Source organism: Gossypium hirsutum, chromosome A11 (genome assembly GCF_007990345.1).
Source record: "Gossypium hirsutum isolate 1008001.06 chromosome A11, Gossypium_hirsutum_v2.1, whole genome shotgun sequence".
NCBI lineage: Eukaryota > Viridiplantae > Streptophyta > Magnoliopsida > Malvales > Malvaceae > Gossypium > Gossypium hirsutum.
The window spans coordinates 111,068,430-111,074,075 of NC_053434.1; the positions used below are offsets into that span (position 1 = coordinate 111,068,430).

A 5,646-nucleotide genomic window follows, 5' to 3' on the forward strand; every position below is an offset into this window, starting at 1 on the left:
CCATAGACAAGCTGAAAAGGTGACATCCCCAATAGAGTTTTGTATGCTGTACGATTCATCCACAAAGCTTCATCCAGCATGGTAGATTAGTCCTTACAATTAGGTTTCACCACTTTTTCTAATTTTTTTAATTTCTCTGTTTGAAATTTTAGCTTGTCCATTTGTTTGGGGGTGCTATGCCGTGGCAATCTTATGTTTCACCCCATACCAATGGCAAGCATTGTCTACCAACTTACAGTCAAAATGAGATCCCTCATCACTAATAATAGCTCTAGGTGTACCAAATATTGTAAAAAGGTTCTTATGTAAAAACTTCATTATTGACCTTGCATCATTAGTAGAAAGAGCAATAGCCTCGGCCCACTTAGAGACATAGTCCACTGCTAACAATATGTACACCTTGCCCACTGACGATGGAAATGGACCCATAAAGTCTATTCCCCATACGTCAAACAATTCAATCTCCAATATACTTTACAATGACATTTCGTGTCTCCTAGATAGATTCCTTGTTCTCTGACAATGGTTGCATGACTGATAGAATTCATGAGCATCCTTAAACAAACTTGGCCAATATAATCCTAACTGCACTACTTTGGCAGCAATCCCCATTCCTCCAAAATGTCCTTTGTATAAAGCTGAATGACAATGTTGTAGAATGCTATATATTTTATCGTCAGGGACACATTTCCTAATTATTTGATTATTACAATATTTAAACGAGAAAGATTCATCCCAATAATAGTGCTTGGCATCATGAAGAAATTTCCATTTTCTTTGACTATTGAGATCGGGTGGCAACACACCACTTACTAAATAGTTCACTATGTCGGTATACTAAGGTAATGATGTGGCAACTAACAAATGTTCGTCTGGAAATTATTCTTTAATAAGTGTATAATGACTACCTTTACTTCCAGATTCTATCTTCGACAAGTGAACAACCACTTGATTCTTAGTCTCTTTCCGATCTCTAATTTCTAAGTCAAACTCTTATAGCAACAATATCCACCTAATCAACCTTGGCTTAGCATCTTTTTTGCTCATTAGATACTTAGTAACAGAGTGGTTTATGTAAACTATGACCTTTATACCAACTAGATATGAACAAAACTTATCAAATACGAACACCACAACCAATAGCTCCTTTTCTGTGGTGGTGTAGTTAAGTTCTGCTTCCGATAAAGTTCTATTAGCATAGTATATTGCCCTTAGTATTTTGTCATTCCTTTGCCCCAACATGGCTCCTACAGCATAATCGCTAGTGTCACACATGAGTTCAAAAGGTAATGTCCAATCTGGAGCTACTACAATCGGTGCTGCTATGAATTTTTCTTTAACTCTTCAAAGGCTACCAAACACTATTCATCAAAATTAAAAGGTCTATTCTGCTCCAAAAAAGTGCACAAACGTTTAGATATCTTCGAAAAATCCTTAATAAATCTTTTATAAAAAAAGCTGCATGACCTAAAAAACTTCTAATACCCTTGACACCAGTGGGAGGTGGAAAATTTTCTATCACTTCAATTTTTTGCTTTATACACTTCAATTCCTCTTTGCGATATCATATGCCCTAATACAATTCCTTCACGAACTTTGAAGTGACATTTCTCCCAATTTAAAACAAGATCCGTTTCTTTACAACGGCATAGAACCAATTCCAAAATTTTCAAATAATCCTTAAAATCATTCATGAACATAGAAAAATCATCCATAAAGACTTTAAGAAAATTTTCCACCATGTCAGATAATATGGCCATCATACAACGTTAAAAAGTTACCGAGGCATTACATAACTTGAATGACATCCGTCTGAACGTAAAAGTTCCATATAGACATATGAAAGTTGTCTTCTCTTAGTCATTGTGGGCTATGACAATCTGATTATATCCTGAATAACCATCCAAAAATTAGTAGAAAGCTTTCCCAACTAACCTATCCAACATCTGATCAATGACTGGTAGGGGAAAATGGTCTTTCCTCATTTCTTTATTAAACTTGTGGTAATCCATACATACTCTACATCCCATGACAGTGCGAGTTGATATGAGCTCATTGTTGTAATTACTTACCACTTTGATACCTTCATTCTTGGGTACACATTGCACAAGACTCATCGATGAGCTATCTGAAATCGTGTAAATGATACCAGCATCAAGCCACTTAGTAATCTCTTTCTGCTGTTCAATGGAATTGCTAGGGAAATCCTCCAACAAAATCTTATGCATGTCAAATGCAAGGCTAATTCCCTTTATATCAGCCAAGGCCCATCCCAATGCCCTCTTAAATCGTCAAAGAACTTCTAACAACCTTGCTTTTTGCTCAGGTGTTAGTTCTGCAGAAATAACCACCAGATATGCAAGGGTTTTAACTTCAGTGTAGAAGGTTCCTCTATAGAAGGTTTAGAAGGATGGAAAGGTCGATTTGACAAATCCAAGGGTTCAAATTTCTTCCTTGGTCTATCCACTATCTGCTTGGCTCCACAAATTCTCTGAATTGCATAGAACTTATTGTATCACTCTATTCAACGAGTCTTCGTCACTATTAGAATTGCTATGGCAATATCTGGTGAATTCCTCCACCACTGTTTCTATTAACCTAACGACATAGCATTCATCATTAACATCAGCACATTTCAAAATATTAAATACATTGAAGGTAAAATGCTGATCATTTATCTTCATGGTCAGCTCCCCTTTCTATACATCAATTAAAGTCTTGCCAGTAGCAAGAAAAAGTCTTCCAAGAATAACTAGCACATCTTGGTAAGGTTTACATTCTAAAATAAGGAAATCCGTAGGAAAGATAAATTTATCTACTTTTATCAGCACATCTTAAATTTTACTTTCTGGATGTGCATAGGATCGATCAACTAGTAGCAACTTAACCGTAGTAGGTCTTGCTTTTCAAATTCTTAGCTTCCTGAAAATAGACATATGCATTAGATTTATACTTTCTCCTAGATCACACAACGCCTTACCAACATAATGATTTCAAATTGAACATGAGATACTAAAAATCCTTGGGTCCTTCAACTTCAGAGGTAATTTATTCGTCAACATTGTTGTGCCCCCTTCAGTGAGAGCAATAGTCTCAAATTCTCCCAATCTTCACTTCTTTAACAATATATCTTTCCTAAATTTCACATAGCTGGATATTTTCTCCAAAGCTTTTACTAGCGGTATATTGATATAAAGTTGCTTCAAAACCTTCAAAAATCTTTTGAACTGAATATCCTGCTTGGAATTGTGAAATCGCTGAGGAAAAGGTAAAAGAGGTTGTCCTTCATGTTGCTGATATTGTTTTTCTATGACATTTATGTTGACAACCTAATCTGATTCTGCCACAACATTTTGTTGCTTACCCTTTTTAGGTTCAGTTCATTTGTTAGATGACTCTGGGATCTTTACATGGTGGTTATTCGAATTATCCTCTCTTGCCATGGCATCTTAAGCAACGTCATCAAGTTGAGTTCTACTTGTAAGAGTGATGGTCTTGCACTGTTCCTTCCCTTGTGATCTTGAAATCCTAGTATCACTTGGCAATGCTCCTTGTGGCCTCGAATTTAGAGCATTCACTATTTTCCCCATTTGATTCTCAAGAGCTCGGAGAGACGCAGCTTAACTCTGAATTACAACATCATTCTTGGCCATATATTCTTTCATCAAGGCTTCAATAGATGATGATCCTGATGCCTAACTTTGCTAGACATTTTATCTTGGCATAGGTTAATTATAACCAAGTGACGTACTGTTGGCATTCTGTCTTGCCTTATTGTTAAAATTCCCCGCACCTTGATTATTCCAACTAAGTTTTGATGTTACTTCCACTCTAGATTGTAGGAATGGGAATAGGGATTATTATTCCGATTAAAATTACCCATGTAGCACAAGGATGCTGGGTTTGATGGGCAATTATCGAACACATGATCTTCACCACAATAAACACGTGATAGCTTGACTGATTTCATCTCATGAACTGTAGTAGGCCTTTTTATTGTTTTAATCATATTAGCCAAAAAAGATACATGGACTGTCAACGAGGTGATTGCATCCCACTCTATAGTACTAGTAGCTCTCTTACCTGTCCTAACTCTTGTGGTAGGATTTTGATAATCATTCTTGACAATCTTTTCCAAAATCTCAGATGCTTTTTTATAGGATTTATCCAACAAAGTACCATTGGTGAAAGCATCAACTACCATCCTCATATGTGTATTCAGCCTATTTTTAAAATATTTCCATCTAAGTTCAGTGTTGAAATCCATGATCCTTTTGTCTTAAGTCTGTAAATCACTCCCAAACTTCATATAACGTTTCATCCTCTAATTGCCAAAAAGATGTAATGTCATTTCTAAGCTTAACATGCATATTTTGAGGATTATACAGTAACAAAAACCTCTAGTAAAGATTATTCCATGATGTTACTGTTCCCGATGAAAGATCATTCAACAATGCTCTCGCACAATCTCTTAAAGAATATGGGAACAGTTTAAGTCTCAGGGCGTCTTCAGGCACACCCTGTTGTCTAAACGAGTCACAGACTTCTAGAAGAAGTCTTTAATGCAATCTTGGATCTTCAGTGGGTAGTCCACCAAACTATCCTACTGTTTGCAATATTTGAAACATTACCAGTTTTAGTTCAAACTGCTGAGCCTGTATTTGTGGTATGACTATCCCTGGATTTAGGTCATCTAAAATTAGCACAACATGCTCTCGGATTGGTCTATCTCGGCCATCTATCACCTTACGAATAGGAGGATTACCATCTTGACCATTCAGATTATCATTAAGACCAGGATCATTTCTGTTCCTAGCTATTTGTCACGGTTCTTTCCATCTTCTTCGTAAAGTTTTTTCTATCTCTAGGTCAAAAGGATATTCCTTGTTAGTAGGAATGCCTCTTCTCATGCACTGATGGAAAACCTGTAGAAATTAAATATAATTAAGTTAAATAAAACTAATGGAACAAAGTAAAATAACAAAACCAATTTTCACCAAATTGTCGATCCCCGACAATAGTGCCAAAAACTTATCACATGTGAATATGATATGTGAATGGTGTAAGTATACACGTCGAATCAAGTAATAAAGTGATAAGTGAGATCGTCTCCACATGGATCAAATTAGGTATAGAAATGGTCAAGTTATGATAATGATTAATGTTATGGCAAAACCGAGTTAAGTATCTAGTGATAGATTAAAATAATAAGGATGAGTGCGAATTGTATACGGACTGATATAGGAAAATGCTAAGGCAAAGTAAGAGTAAAAATTATGTGATGGCAATGATGAGAATAATTATGTGAATAATATGCGAACAAATAAATAAATAACTAAGGATGCTACCGCAAAGATACTACGACAATGGATAGAAGGTCTACGATGTTGATTTAGAAGGTTGTGATTACTAGGAATCTGCCCTTACTTTTAGTAATGCCTCAGCATAATCGTACTTAGTTTACTGCTCAGAAGAGACCTAAAGTGACCTACTTCTTTCGAGAGAAAAATCTCAAGCTACCAGGCTTGTGTCTAAAGGCCTTAGTACAGTACCCTGCATTGTTTTGTCTTCTTTCCCCATGAACGTTGCTCTATGTCTAGAGTCTACTGCAAGTATCTGTCGAGTACTTGCTCATATCATTCAATT

General features: G+C 36.0%; 1 pseudogene; it reads left to right on the forward strand.

Annotated features, from left to right (window-relative positions):
• The first annotated feature begins 4,260 nt into the window (after positions 1-4,260).
• On the forward strand, positions 4,261-4,361 carry LOC121210185 (uncharacterized; annotated as a pseudogene).
• Positions 4,362-5,646: the final 1,285 nt, after the last annotated feature.